The sequence below is a fragment of the Herpailurus yagouaroundi genome, unplaced genomic scaffold, assembly GCF_014898765.1.
Source record: "Herpailurus yagouaroundi ecotype Mexico unplaced genomic scaffold, PumYag 198, whole genome shotgun sequence".
NCBI classification, from domain to species: Eukaryota; Metazoa; Chordata; class Mammalia; order Carnivora; family Felidae; genus Herpailurus; species Herpailurus yagouaroundi.
The window spans coordinates 5,627,408-5,642,913 of record NW_024412429.1 but is presented as its reverse complement, the minus strand read 5'-3'; the positions used below and the strand labels follow the sequence as shown (position 1 = coordinate 5,642,913).

Here is a 15,506-nt window from a genome sequence, read left to right as displayed (position 1 = left end):
CATCCAAGGCCTTTAGTTCCTCTGAGCTTCAGCTCCATCAAGAAGCCTTTCCTGACTCTCGGGGTCCACGAGGGCAGCGCTCTGGCTCCGAGCCCGTTGGCGCTTAGGAAGACTCACCCTGCCGCCCTGTCTGGCTCGCGTTTGCTTTGAAAGTAGGGTTGAACCCATGTCCCCCTGAGGGGGTCCTTCCGCAGGTCCTGGTGCGACATTTGTTGAGCCCAGAAAGGGAATTAAGAGCCCCAGGCCTCCTTCTTACTCTGGGCTCCACCGACACCAACCGGGAGCCTCCTCTGTAAGCCTGTTTCCCTTTCCTTCCCCTTCCTTCCCGGGACCCCCCCCTTCTTGCTGCTGCTTCGAAGCTGGGGCTCTGTTACCAGCGGCAGAGCAGGGGCCTGTCCCACAGGCTCTGCAAGGACGTCTGTTTGTCCCCGAGTCCAGTCAGGCCTCTCTGGAAGCAGAGCCCTGTGGCCTCTCCCTGCCCACCTCCTCCAGGGCTGGCCCCTCTAGCCATCTCCCGTCTTCCTCCCCACCTCGACCCGGCCAGGAGTACGGTCCCCGTCTAGTTATAGGGGTGGGACCTTTGGGAGGGTTCGGATTAGATGCAAGAAGCAAAGATCCTTCTCCAGGTGGGAGAGTCAATTACGCATCAGAGTCTATTAATCTTATAAACAGTTATGGAGCTGAAGGGGCTGAATCGAACAGCTGAGGTTTTTAAAGAAGTTGGAGTACGGGAGCCGTTATTATAATGAAGTTCCGTGATGTATAATCATGTCTCTGGGTGACCAGGCACAATTCTTTAAATCCAAGAAATTGTAAATGAAATGCAGATTTTTTTTTTTTTAACGTATACAAAGCAGCCTTCTGAAAGGTTGTGCTCATGACCAGCAGCTCCCAGGCCCCCTGTCTGACCAGCAGCACACACCCCCCCCCCCAAGCCCCCTGTCCCCACCTGCCGGCATCTTTATCCCCAAGCCGGCAAACCCCGCGGGCCAGCAAGGCATCGCTTGGGCCTGGGAGAGACGACAGCCAGGATGAGGAAAAGGAATCTGTTGTGGTCCTCTCCTATTCAGACCTGTTTGTGTGTCTCTTACATTTGGTTCAGCAGCATAAAAAAGAGAGAATTTATCCTTCTCCGCAGATGCCACAAACAGATGCTGGGACCAGAGATCTTGCAGAGTCAATAAAAGATAAGTCATACCACCTATAAAACTGCTGAAAGAAATCAGAATTTCAGCAAATTCTAGTTTCTTTCTTTCTTTCTTTCTTTCTTTCTTTCTTCAGGCTTCTGCTTTTGATCAACTACGGTGGTGGTGGGGGGGAGCTAGTCGTGCATAAATTCCATCTGTGATTACACCACGGTAGGAACGTGGCTGGAAGAGGAATGGGGGAGAGAGAGTTGAGCTGCGACATTGACGAAGTAGAATGGAGAACGGTACCAGTGATAAAGACAAAGCTGTCATGATCAATTAGCATTTAACTTTTTGTAAAGATCTTGGAGGCGATAGGTTCTTTGGATTTTGATGTGCATCTTCAAAGTAATTTTGTAAGCTATTTAAATGATACTCCCTTTTTACAACTCTACATAATTTGATTATACGAACCATCCTCCAATCCTTGGATATGCAAATGCAGCATCAAAATGATTTTTTTCCATATTTTGATAGAATTTGATGTTCCTGGCAGTGATAAAATGTGACAGATTGCAGCAGGGCACTGGTGACCTGTTCATCTGGTGCACTGAGGCCGTTCAGATTTTAAATGACTGCTTTTGGAGAATCACCCTTAAGAATAAAAATTTGGAAGCCAAAGACAGGCCAGGGATTGGGGTTTGGAGTCAAAATGCCTTGGATCTAATCCCAGGGCCACCAAGATGCTGAATCTATGAATTAAACTCTCTGACCCTCAGTCTTCCCATCTGTAAAACGGGGGTAGGAAGAAATGTTAGAAGCGTCAGCACTCGGAGTGAAGACAGCTGGCAGAACACAGAGATGACCCTCATACGGTGGCCGTCATTGCTCCACTCCTACTACGACTCTGACTGTCACTGACAACTGGGCTATTCGTTTGGCGAAGCTACTCTTCAGGCAGGTATCAACTGATGTAGGGATGCTGCGAATGTGCCAATGGCCGAGCTGTGTAGTGATCTTGGAGGACAGGGTAATTGGGAGGCTTCTTGGAGGACTTATCACCAGAAAGTACCAGCCTGGAATGACAGATTGTGCATTCACTCAACATCTCCTCAGCTCCCTCTGTGGATGAGCTACTGTGCTAAGGGCTGAGCATTTAAGAATATAGATTTGGAGGGATCATCGTAGACCTCTAGGAATTCACAATCTAATAAACTCCCAGCAGTCAAGAAACTCCAAGAGATTGAGGGGTAGTGGGAGACAAACAAACAACTGCACAGCCATGGAGTAAGTGCCAAATGGGGGTGCAAGTTTGTAAGGGTCAGTGATCAGCAGAGAGAGAGGAAAACTCACTCTGCTCAGGGGAGATACAGAGGGCTTCATGGTACAGCTGAGGTTTGGGCTGAGGCACAAAAGAGGTTTGCTAGACAGACAGTGTCAAGAAAGCCCATTCCTGTTAGAGCAGTGGTTATTGATGGGGTTGATCTTGCTCCCGGGGGACATTTGGCAAGATCTGGAGACATTTTTGACTGTCATGACTTGGGGGCGTCAGGGTCCTTGGGGAGAAGCCAGCTAGGGATGCTGCTACAGTGTATGGGACAGCCCCCCACAATAGAGGATCATCCAGCCCGAAATGTCAACAGGGCCCAGGGTGCGCCTCCCTGAGCTCAGAGAGCCAGGAGGGCAAGCACATGGGGGCAGGAGATCACCCAGTAGAAATCCCAGGTGATTTAGCATGGCCTCGTGCCCTTATGGGAGAGGGAGAGGAGTCTGGAGGTGGTCAAATTGGGAATAACCTTGTAGGTCATCATGAGCTAAGTTTGGTCCTGTTTTTGTGCTCCTTATACTTCCCCTAAAGTAGCCCCAATGTTAGAGGGAACCCAACTCAGTCCGCCATGTTGGGAAACAATCCCCTGAAAGAGCCCAAGTTCCTGTGTTATCTTAAATTTTGCTTCTCTTCATAATTAAAATGAAAAAAAAAATAATGATATGCTCTTTTTCCCCTACAAGTTGAAGATCAGTACTTGAGGTAGAGCAGCATGTATGTGAATCCAGGATGAGATGCTGAAATGAGCAGGGCAGGCCCTGGAGAATTCTGAACAAGGGGATGGCACAAGCTGACGTGTGGGTTTGAGTCCTCTGTCACACAGGACCTCATAAAAGCGGGCCAGCTTAGCGGTGCTGACAAAACCCACCTCCCCAGAGGCCTGGTTCCTGATCTGGTGCCTTTGAGACCCAAGGTCACAGCTAATTTTGAACTGTCTGCCGACAGCAGTGGGATCAGAGGATCAGGCTCCGGTAGGAGAAGGAAGACCAGGAGGTTCTACAGGCTCTGACTCGGCTACTCATTAGCTGTGTGACCCCGAGAAAATCACGTCACCTCTCTGGCCTCAGGTGGCAAGTATAAGCTGCTTGAGAAGAGCTTGTGGGCTCCCGGCCTCATGCTCCACACCTCCCGGAGCAGGGGAAGTCTTCCTGCTAGGTGCTTACCCACTGCTGTGTTCTGGAAGGTCGGCTGCGTCCTGGCTGGCCCCTGCACACCGAACGCGGCGCCACGTTGCGTTTAGGGGAGGTCCCGTGGAGTTTCGCAGCAGTGAGTTTAACTTTCCACTTTCGTAACTTCATTCCTTGGGGTCTTGAGAATTCTTTGGCCTTCAAGAGTCCCTTCGTGTTATACAAATCTCCTGAATCCCCATCAGCTGACATCTTAGGCATCAGAGAACCCTTCTGTGCATCTTAACAAGAATGAGACTGGGGAGGGCAGGAGAGAGAGGCTCGTGGGCATTACAAGAGCATAAATACTGGTAATGTTCTTTCCGACATGTTTACTCACCTGTTTGGGTAAAGCGTTTTGTCTCTGGGCCACAGAGCACTTTACAGAATTGGGAATGGATTGTTCCTACCTGCCTCTAGGGCCGCCGGCGAACAAAGGGCGCAGGTACCGAGCTAGGACGGGGGCAGGACCCAGCACCTTCTTACCTGGGGGTCACAGGGCTCAAACGTCTCCCCCCCCCCCCCGCCCCGTCATCCATGTCGCAGACTTGAGCAAGTCCTTTGCCCGTCCGATCGGTACCCTCATCTGAGAGCTAAGAAGCTGAAGTGTGGCCCTTCAACAACTTTGGCTGCAAACCTATATGACGATGAGGGGTGAGCCCGTGGCCCCCAGCCCGCCTTGCAGCACAAACCAGGGAATGTAACTCCAGTGAGCAGGTAGACGTCTGGGCAGGTGGAGACGGGAAGCTAAGGGCTTCTCTGTGGATGTCTCTGGGTGGACAGTGTGGCCGCTGTTCAATAAGTGATCGATGAGGAAAAAGAATGGCTCCAAATCCAACACTGCCCGAGTGAAGGGAGCGAACCAGAGAGCCACGGGTGGGGGTGGGTGGCGGGTTCCCAAGAGGAGGAGGCCAGAGTGAGAGCAGAGAATTCAAGCCCTGCAGGGGTTTCTTGGAGCTCAGGCAGCAAATCCCAGTGTGGTTGGGGAAGCCAGACCTAGAATGCCCCCTTGCCTCACAAGGGCTTATAAAATACATTCTTCCCTTTCCACCCTCATTTTACTGGAGTTATTCAAGAAGGACATCGTCATGGGGCGCCGGCGTGGCTCAGTTGGTTAAGCGTTTGACTTCGGCTCAGGTCACCATCTCCCGGTTTATGAGTTCGAGCCCCGCGTCGGGCTCTGCGCTGACAGCTCGGACCCTGGAGCCTGCTTCGGATTCCGTGTCTCCCTCGCTCTCTGCCCCTCCCCTGCGTGTGCTCTCTCTCTCTCAAAAATAATAAATAAATAAACATTTAAAAAAACAAAAGGAATGACGTAGTCATAACATGGGCGATTTTCAAAGGCAGTCCATGTGACCCGAGGGTGCGGCTGTAGGACGTTTGTATGTGGACGAGCTCCTCGAGCGTCACCTCCCCCGCCCCCCTCTGTGGATCCATCTGTTGGTTGGTCCTGCATCCCCAACCTCAGGGTAACCCCTGCTGGACCTGCTGGACGATCCGGGATGATCCCTCTCACGGGCAGGAAGCCGGAGGCCCACGTCCGTCGGGGATGCTGGATCCGGAGGGAGACAGAAGTAGAGGTGGTCAGGCCCGGGCTCCGACTGAACTGATGCCCTGGAAACCTCCAGGAGGTCAGAGGCATATTGACAGGTTTTTATCATTTTTGAGCATTCAACACTTAAGTTGGTTGTATATGAAATATTCATAAATTGGCCCAATTCCACATTTTTATTGATGGATGCAGAGAAATCCACATCTCGGCAATACAAGTCGCGGATACCATAAGAAGGATATGTTTTTGAGAATCGTCTTTGCTGAGCTATCAGATGGCATCTCATCCCTGTGGGCTGTCACCCCACCCGCTCCTGAGAACGAAGCCCACATGGCACCCCCCCGGCTCGCCCGGGTTCCTGGACTGGAGCCGGGCTTGCTCTCTGGCGGGGGGGATGGGGGGGTGGGGGTGGGGGTTCAAAGTGTTAAACCCCCCACAGAGCCAGGAGGTCCAGGGTTGAGTCCGGGTCCTGAGCCAGTCCTCAGGCCCCTGGCCAGCCCGTCCCAGCGGAGTTTGGTGCCTCCACATCTGGCAATCCCAGGCCTCAGTGCTGGTGCGGTGCCTCACCCGAGCCAAAGGGCGGCGTCTACATGCCCACGCTCGGCACTGTCCTGATGCCCCCACAGCCCTGTAAGGTGGCACCACCACTGCCCCATTTTCAGATGAGGACACGGAGGTGCTGGGTGGGTAAGAAGCACGCTAGGCCAAGTTCCAAACTCGGGCAGCCCTGCCCTGGAGTCCATGTCCCGAACCACGATGCCGGCCATTCCCCACGTGGTCTGGGACGAGCGGGACCCTGGGGCCCTTTCAGGGGATGGGTAAGGTCAGGACTGATTTCATAACAACACTAAGACGCTCTTGACCTTCACCCCTCTTCTCATAGGAGTGTGCAGTGAAGCCTTCCTGTGGCCGCCCCGGGTGTGGTGACATCATCTCTCTGACAGCTGATGGCAGGTGTGCTTGTGTTCTCGTGTCTTACGAAGTCTCAGCTTTAATTTCTTTCTTTTTTTTTAAAGATTTCTTAAAAGTTTACTTATTTTTGAGAGAGAGAGAGAGAGAGGGAGAGAGAGAATCGCAAGCAGGCTCCTTGCTGTCAGCCCAGAGCCTGATGTGGGGCTCGATCTCACGAACCATGAGATGATGAGCCGAAATCAAGAGTCAGATGCTTAACTGACTGAGACACCCAGGTGCCCCTCGGCTTTAATTTGTAATAAGTCACTATCGATAGACACAAGCCACTTATGTCTCTTTGGATTTCTCTTTAATTTTTGAGTCTCAAGAGTCCTTAGACAAAGTGGTTGGAGATGTGGTCTCTGGACCAGGCACTCCCAGCTGGCCGCATTGCTCCTGCTCTCTGGTCCCCCCTCCCCCTGTCCAGCACCGAAGCCACCCCAGCCCGCCTGTCACAGACCCCCGCTGGGGTGACTTCTCCAGCTCACAGCTGTCATGCCTGTACCATGGCTGACAACTCTCACACTTGATTGGAGCCCAATTCTCCTCTGGGAGAGAGCTCAGGCATTATCGGAGCAGCATATGTCCACGATGGAGTTCAAGAAAATGGCAGCATTCAACGACAACATCTGCTCCGGATTCTGTGTCGGTTCCAGAAGTGGATCATTGGCTCTTGTGTTAATTCTCTGAGCCACCCCAGTAACTGTCAAATATCTTCTTTATCACTTAAGGTTGTTTGAATAAACAGAAGCTGAACTAATAGGAAAAATGGAACATACCCTTCTTGGATCCCCCACTCCATCTGCTTATTATAAGCTACTAATTTACCTTTGGGCCCTGTCAACGGGCAAATCACTAGTCTCCTGCCTGGAACTGCCTGGGCCTTGCTCCCTGAGATCGCCATGCGCCCCCCCTCCCCGCCCCCGCCCAAACTGGCCAGAGTCAGCATGGCTGATTTCTCACCGGCAGCTTGCTGACTAGCAGTCCCTCAAAAGATATGTCCACATCCCAACCTCAGGAAGCTGTGAATGTGACCTTATTTGGAAAAAGGGTCTTTGCAGATGTAATTAAATGAAGGATCTTGAGGTGCGATCATCCTGGCTTACCGGGGTGGTTCTTAAATCCAGTGACAGGTATCCTTCCAAGACATACTCACAGGAAGGATGGAGGGAAGAGAAGAAGGCCATGTGAGGACAGGGGCAGGAGTCGGAGTGGTACAGCCACAAGCCAAGGAGCACCTGCAGCCCCCAGAGCTGGAAGAGGCCGAGAAGAGAATCTCGGTTAGAGGTTGAGGGGGCACAGCCCTGCTCACACCATGAATTTGGACTTTTGCCCTCCAGAACCGTGAGAAGCTAGATTTCTATTGTTTTAAACCACTAGGTTGTGGCCGTTTGTGACGGCAGCCCTGGAGTCCACCACCTTGGATGGAAAGCCTGTGATGTCAGGACTCCTGCTTGCTGACTGCCCTCTGATCCCAGGAGGGGCTTCCGGCACGTTGGCTGTTCCCCTGTCTCATCCAACTCACGATGGCCCTGTCCCCTACCTTCCCTACAGCCTGTGGGCAGAGAAGTCTCCTGTGTGTTGTGGGTCAACCGTGTCCGGGTCCCCTGCCTTTGCCCACACTCTGGAGTTGCTAATGATGACCACGGGTCTCCTTGGTCACTAAGACTATTTCAGTGTTTTACTGGCACAAAGATCACGACCTACCTGAGTTTCAGCAAAATGCAAGAGGAGTTTATTCTCTAGATGAATGGACCCCAAGGACCAGAAGCACAGTCAGGTCCTATGGAGGACCAAGAGCAGACAGTGATAAGCCTTCAGAAGCCAGGCAGTCACTTGACAGCTTATCAAAGTTTCTTCTGTTCTTTTCATTTCTCGCTCTGTAACCCGGCTCTCCCTGCCTCTGAAATAGCTCAGGAAGGCCACCCACCTGCCTAACATCAGTTCCAGCTTCCTGATTTGCCTCACCTCGGTCAAGGTTGCTGCAGAGAGTGGGCACCTCTAGTTCCAATTGTAAATTCTTGGGAGAGATAAGTAATTGGGAGACACCCCTGGCTAAGGCCAAATGGGTAGAACCAGGCCGTCCAAGCGTGGCTAATGGGCCCCACTGGGGCAGCGTGGAGGGGTTCTCAGAGAAGAGGCCTAGGGTTTGTTGGTCATTGCTAAGTGGTGAGGGCCCTGGCTCAGGCAGGAGGAGCAGCCCTTGAAAGAAAGGCCACACCAAGGCCCTCTTGCCTTGAACTTGTGCACACGCCCAAGGCTGAGCTTGAGTATGCGCCCTCCATTTGCTCTCTCAGTGTGGCCTTTCCCAGCCCTTCTTTCCAGTTGTCCCCAGGGGACACGTATACAATACATTGCTGTTAAAAACATGACTCCCTCCAGCCCTGTGTGCTTCCAACACCCCCACGCTGAGCTGAGCATCTTTAAGGAAGCGTCTCCACTGCCTGGTGGGGACGTGCCCTCTGGTTCGTCCCTCCGGAACGTGTCCAGTTCTTCTCCATCTTTGTCCCACCAGACACGGGTGCTAATGGGGAAAATGCCAAAGTGCTGAACCCACCACACCCTCCCGCATCCCAGGCGGTGGGGACCTCACTTCGGGATGATTACTAAGTACACATGCTAAAGACTCGCTTTCGTACCCGCTCCATAGACGCACGAAGGAGGTCAGAACTCAGGTCTTGCCTTAGTTGACCAGAGGTCACGGAGGTGGATGTTCCCTGATGGGGACCCTTCAGAAAACGGTGTTCTGTTTTTGTGCACGGGTGTATGTGGGTAGCTAAACATGCAGCAGAAAAATGAGTGTCCAATTTCCAAAGAAGTGAGAGAAGGAAAACTAGTAAATGGGGTAATGGGAAACACCGTGCGGGTGGGACTGGTGAATTCCCACCGCCTGCCGTCGCTGGGGTCATGGCCTGCTGCCCCCGTGTAAAGGACCTCGAGAGTGCCTCCCCAGCAAAGGGCAGAGCACCCTGTTAGGTCTGCAAATGAATAATAATGAACCCCAGGCTTAGTCCTGGTTGGATAAGGATAAATAAAATTAAAATTCGGAAATTTGTTTTAAATGGGTTGCTAATTGCTGTTGAGCTTTAAATATTTGAGTTTATTAATTTCTCCCTCACCCCCTGAATTATATTTCGGCAGCAGTCCCCTGTTATTAGGCTATTAAATCAGACATATCAAAAAGGGAAGCATTTATTTATATCTTCAGAGACATGTACATCTAATTAAGACCGTGTTACCGTGCATATTTTAGATCAGGCAAACGCTGTCTGTGATCTCAGCCTCATCACTCTGAAGGGCCTTCGTGAGTGTTTGGGAGATCTGACTCGAGCTGGATGAGGAAGACGCCCTGTACCTTTCTGAGCAGTGATTTTGGAAGAAACTTCATCCCGAAATAAGTGGCTGCTCCCAGATGTCATAAAGCCCCTTCGTAAGGTTAAAGAATCCAAAATGGCAACTAACAGAAAACCAGAGATTCGGAAACTGGCCACACTGCCGGAATGTTCCTGTGTTCATAAAAACGGTGAAACTAGCTCACATTTAGAAAGCACCTACTGGGTGCTCCAAATTCCTAATGAATATGCATTAGCTCATGGAATGCTCACAACAACTCAGGGAGGGAGACAATATTTTTATCTCCATTTTACAGATGAGTAAAACAGAGGTAGAAGAAGATTAGGTCATTTGCCTGAGAGGCAGAGGCAGGACTCAACCTAAAGCCTGACTGACTAGAACCCACGCTTTTTCCCCTCGGTCTCTTTTCATAGTCAAGAAGAATTCATCCAGTCTAGAACTTTCTCAGCCAAGGTGATATCATCCTTCTTCTGACAAGGTGATGAAAATTGGTTCGGGGGTGGGGGTGGGGGGCAAAAATCACATTATTTTTATGTATGAAGCACAGATAAACATATAGTACGTAAACAGCTGAGCAGTATTTCTGTGATGCTAGAACTTCTCTGGTGAGGGCATTTTGGAAGAAACGTCTGAAAAGACATCTTAGGGGGAAAGTCCATGAAAAAGGTTGAGAAATACTGTTGTACAGCAACTGCAGGAATGCCCCCTACCAATTACTCACTTGTCCTTAGGTACAGCGATAGTGTCACTGGCCTGCACTCCTATGGCTCCTGTCTTATTTTTACAGCTCAGATAGACTGGACGTGAGCTAACACCGCGGGCTTCCTGTAATGGGAGGGCCCAAGCACCAGTGTCAGATTGCACATTTCATTTGGCTGGGACAAGTTTCTTATGTGAGGAACTTTCGCCAAAAAAACAGTGGACTCCCGTTTCCAAAGGACTATCAAGTTCTGCATGGGAAGACGTTCCAAATCGTGGGATGGTCATTTCATGATCTGGGGGCTTCTTTGGCTCAAGATTCCTGATTCTTTTTCCCATAACGTTGGACAGGAAGCTAGTGAAGGAAGTATGAGTTGGGTTATATCAGAAAGGCTCAGGGCGAGACATCTATCTCAAAGAATCTCCATTGTTAAAGCCAGATTCTTACTGTATGGCAAGTACTTTACCCATATTTTACTCGAGACTCGTACTGTCCAATATGGAGGCCAGTAGTCACATGTAGCTATTTAAAATTCAATTCATCGGGGCGCCTGGGTGGCGCAGTCGGTTAAGCGTCCGACTTCAGCCAGGTCACGATCTCGCGGTCCGTGAGTTCGAGCCCCGCGTCGGGCTCTGGGCTGATGGCTCGGAGCCTGGAGCCTGCTTCCGATTCTGTGTCTCCCTCTCTCTCTGCCCCTCCCCCGTTCATGCTCTGTCTCTCTCTGTCCCAAAAATAAATAAACATTGAAAAAAAAAATTTATAGAATTCAATTCATCGAGGGGCTCCTGGGTGTCTCAGCTGGTTCAACATCTGACTCTTGACTTCGGCTCAGGTCACGATCTCACAGTCCGTGAGTTCGAGCCCCACGTTGGACCTTGTGCTGACAGTGCGGATCCTGCATGAGATTCTCTCTCTCCCTCTCACTCTCTCTGCCCCTCCCCTGCTTGCACTCTCTCTCTCAAAATAAATGAATGAAAGCATTTTTAAAAATTTAAAGAAATTCATTAAAATGAAATAAAATTCAGTATTTAGTTCTTCAGCCACACTAGCCACATTTCAAGTGCTCAATAGCCACATGTGGTTACCAGTTGGACAATAGAGATGAACAAACATTTCGATTCACCGAAGAAAATTCTACTGGACAGTGTTGTGTTAGAGACAGTAAACACCAAGAAGAAGACAGGACACTGGCCAACAAAGGGCGGTTACTTTTCATTTAACAAATTTTCAGTGACAACCACCTTTGTGCAGGTCTTATTCTAAGCACAAGAAAAGATCTATAATCAAACCAAAGTTTCTACACTTGAGGAAGCTATTATTGCTATTATTTTTACTGCAGGCTTTTGTTATTTCCTAGTGAGTGGGTAATAGAGTGGTAGTGTTTAAAAATATTAGTGAGGAGTCGGAGCAACATGACCTTGATCTGAGCAGAGTGACAGAAGTAAATTTGCTTATTCTCTCTGAGACTTAGTTTCCTCATCTGTAAAATGGGTATACTAATAACTTCACAGGCTTGCTTTGAAGGTTAAATAAGGAAATGGATGTAGAGGGTTTAATACAATGTCTGGTATGGTAGGTGCTCAATAAATTAGCGCTTTCCTTGTTAAGATAAAAATCTGTTCTAATTTGTTCTAATCTGGTTTGGTCACATTATAGAGGATGGGGTTTATTGGTTTGTTACTCAGGATCTATTTTAGGACATTCCTAGCGGTAACCTGACAAAATAATACTAAAGACATGCTCAAGGTGCCTCTGGAATCCACTCTTTAGTTCACATTTGAGAATCCACTGCTCACATAATAATCTTAACAACGTTCTTGTTGGTCTTGGTTGCTGTAATTACAGAATGTCGGAGCTTGAAGAGATCAGAAAAAACATAATTGAATTCGGGTATCATAAAGGTAAGGAAAGTGAAATGCTGGGCAGTGATGTGCCCAAGGTCACAGCTCTGCAGAGGCAAACAGACTAGAACGTGAGTCTCTAATCTCTAATCATCCACTACAGCGTGCTCAGCATTTCAGCAAATGTCCTTGGACCCCTGTCTCCGCCTCCCCAAAGAAAGTTACAATCAACACTTGACCATCCCTCAGGCAGGAAGTCTCCTCATCTTGGGACAATGAGGTGGCTGTTCACTCAAACTAACACAGCGTTTTGGGGTGCCTGGGTGGCTCAGTCGGTTGAACGTCTGACTTCAGCTCAGGTCATGATCTCACAGTTTGTAGGTTCGAGCCCCATGTCAGGCTCTGTGCTGACAGCTCAGAGCCTGGAGCCTGCTTCGGATTCTGTGTCTCCCTCTTTCTCTGACCCTCTCCTGCTCGTGCTCTGTCTCTCAAAAATAAACACTTAAAGAATTAGACAAAACAAAACAAAACCAAAAAAACTAACACAGCGTTTGAAGCCCAGAGAGTGCTGGAGATGTGCTTGGTGACAGTTGCCCCAACCCCCACAGCAGCCCAGGTGGTTGGTGGCAGAGGGGCAGTTTTACCTTGCCTCGTTTTGGGTGCTGCGGTGTGCATTTATTGTCCCTGCATCACCTCTCGATTCTCTCTCCGAAACTATAAGGCTGGGGGGAAGGCGCTCCTCCCCACCCCCTTGATGTTGAGGTTCTGAGTGCCAAGAATCATCTACAAGGACATATGTGGGAGTCACTCCTTTGTTCTGGTCACTGTCTGGAAAAGAATCTTGTGCTTTCGGCCATTTTAAGTGACAAGTTCAAATTCTAGATAGAAAGAATTCGTGTTTAAGAGAAATTGCACATATGAATCCTTGGATACAAAGCAGGGAATATAATCCTCAGCCAGGTATGAACTTGCCCACCAGGAAATGAGGGGTTTTATGAAAGTGATCAGTTTAATCGGTGTGAGTTTGTGAATAAAGGGTTTTTTGTGTGTGGTTTTTTTTTTTTTTTTGTGGAAAGGACTTTTTCTTATTTTCTTGTCCTCCAGAGTCCCAAAATGTTTATACTCCCACGAGAAAACCCAGGGAATGAAAATTACAGTGGACTCTGGATTATTCCTGGGCCACCTGGATGCTTCCAACTCTGGCTGCCAAGGTGGGTCTCCATAGCTCAGGCAGTGACGGAGGTTCGCTCTTTCTCTCTTTTCCTGACTTCCCCTCTGGCAGTGGGGTACGGGGAGAAGAGCTGAGCAGAGACAGGGACCTTTTCCCCAGAACTTGTGCATAAGGGGGATTCACCAGCATTCCAAAGCCAAATTAACGCAGGAAGAATAATTCAATCACCAAATGGTTGGATGACTACCCTGTGTGAATTGTGGATGGCCATGTGTGTTTGATTTTTTGTTATAAATGTTTTTCATTTATTATTATTTTTTATATAAGTTAAATTCTTGTATTTATTTCATTAAGTTTATTATTACTTTTTTTTTAGTAATCTCCATACCTGACTTGGGGCTTGAACTCACTACCCCGAGATCAAGAATTGCACGCTGTTTCAATGGAGTCAATCAGGCATGCCTGTTAAAAAAAATTTTTTTTAAAGAATTAAACCATCAAGTGGCACCCAGGTGGCTCAGTAAGTTGAGCGTCTGAATCTTGATTTTGGCTCAGGTCATGATCTTAGTATTGTGGGATCGAGCCCCATGTTGGGTTCTGTGCTGATTGTGGAGCCTGCTTGAGATCCTCTCTCCCTCTCCACCTCTGTCCCTCTCCCCTGCCCTCTCTCTCTCTCTCTCAAAGAAAAAAGAAAAAAGAATTAAACAATTCATGTGTGAGTAATAGGCACCAATATAGTTTTGCCATTGGATGAGACAAGTAAGCTGTTATAGATCAATGGCATTGTAGAAGTGATCAGATGACGCTCAGGGTTTGAAAAGTCTTCTTTTTTGGTCTCTAGGATATGATTGAATTTGCCAAAGAAAGCCTGGCCTTGCAATTGGATGCTGATTTAGATCATCATAAAGCGCTTGTATTTCCTTTGGAATCTTACAGCATTGGGCATGAACAAAAATGTCCCAACAGGAAGAGGAGGGAGGACAGGAAGTGTATGGATGCTTAGATAAGTATGGAAAGTGTCACAGAATCGCATACTGTCCTGTCCCCTCCACACCCATGGAGCGAGCAAGCAATCACAGACTCATTTGTCCGCACTGTGTGGCTTTCCTCTCTGCCTTAGCATCTTCAGCTGCTAGGGTTTTCCTCTGCACTCCAGGCGGGGTGCTCTGTCTGTGCTGTAGGGCTCCAGAGAAGTGGGGATTGCCTGCAATTTGGAGAAAGGTAACATGACTCAACCTGAAATTGCCTCTGTGTGTATCATCGCTTGTTTGGGGATTAGAATAACAGAAGAATCGAATTTCTTGCCCATCTGTGAAGAGCTTTTAAGTTAGAGTTAACTTGGAGGATCCCTGGGAACAGATGGAAGGATCTAGTAGATGAGCCAGCACGCTTCTGCCTGCCGCGTCTCCGGGGGCCTGGCTCCCTCCCGGGCCTGGCCAGCCTGCCAGCACAGCGCCTAGCTGACCTTTGACAGTGTGGTCTGCTGCACTTCGTCCCTCTCTTCATTCTTGGCTCGTTCTGTGGCCCAGCACCGCTCATTTTGGCTCCGTAACTCAGCTCCCAGTTTTCCAATAGTTACTTTAATTTATGACATGGTTTGGACACACTCGTTGGCCATGACCTTGGCCCTCAGCCCAGAATATTATTTTCAGCATTTACCCTCCAGCTCTCCCACTGCAGCCTTGGGCAGGAGATGCTCTGTCCTCTCACAGCCCCCACGGCCCCGGCCCAGGGGCACAGCGGCCAGGGCCGACCTATTCCAGTTCCCACCCCCAGTCCCGGTCAGGTGAGAGGTCCACACGGGAATGGGGCAGACTGATGAAGTTGGCTGAGGTTGCTGCTGTGTGTCCTACTTTTACAACAACATACCAGATTGCTTTCTCCTGGCGGCACCGAAGGTCACTGCAGTCATCCTGCAAAGTAACTTGGCACTCACTCCGGTTTTACCTTTGGGGAGACAAACATACACCCGTAGCGACTTGAGAAGACGCACAAAGCTACGTCTTTGAGAAGCGCCAACGGATACGCTCGGATCACATGTTCACGCAAACAAAGAAGCTCTTCTAAAGAGAGAGGGACAATAGTGTAAGATCTATCCTAGAGCAGTACATTCAACTTGGTCCTGAAGGATACGACGGACATATAGCATGGGTGCGCAGTAAAAACGAAGTGGAGATACATTCCCACTGGACAGTAGCCACATGAGCCACACAGAGAGGCTGGATCTAGCTGACACACCGGAGCAACGCAAGTACGGGCCGTGAGTCCCCACCGTAGGGCCACAAATGGTGCACACGATGGACCCAACCATTGACAA

At 49.4% G+C, this 15,506-nt stretch overlaps 1 long non-coding RNA gene across 2 annotated transcripts; it reads right to left on the bottom strand.

The window, feature by feature from the left end:
- Positions 1–6,573: 6,573 nt before the first annotated feature.
- LOC121013212 (uncharacterized) lies at positions 6,574–14,980 on the bottom strand. 2 transcript variants are annotated; one of them, XR_005782577.1, is made up of 4 exons: positions 14,271–14,980; positions 13,578–13,651; positions 10,199–10,302; positions 6,574–7,376 (listed from the first exon to the last, which is right to left on the bottom strand). It is a non-coding gene; the product is annotated as an uncharacterized LOC121013212 (long non-coding RNA). The 2 variants fall into 2 exon arrangements; XR_005782578.1 differs by lacking the exon at positions 10,199–10,302.
- Between the last annotated feature and the right edge of the window lie 526 nt (positions 14,981–15,506).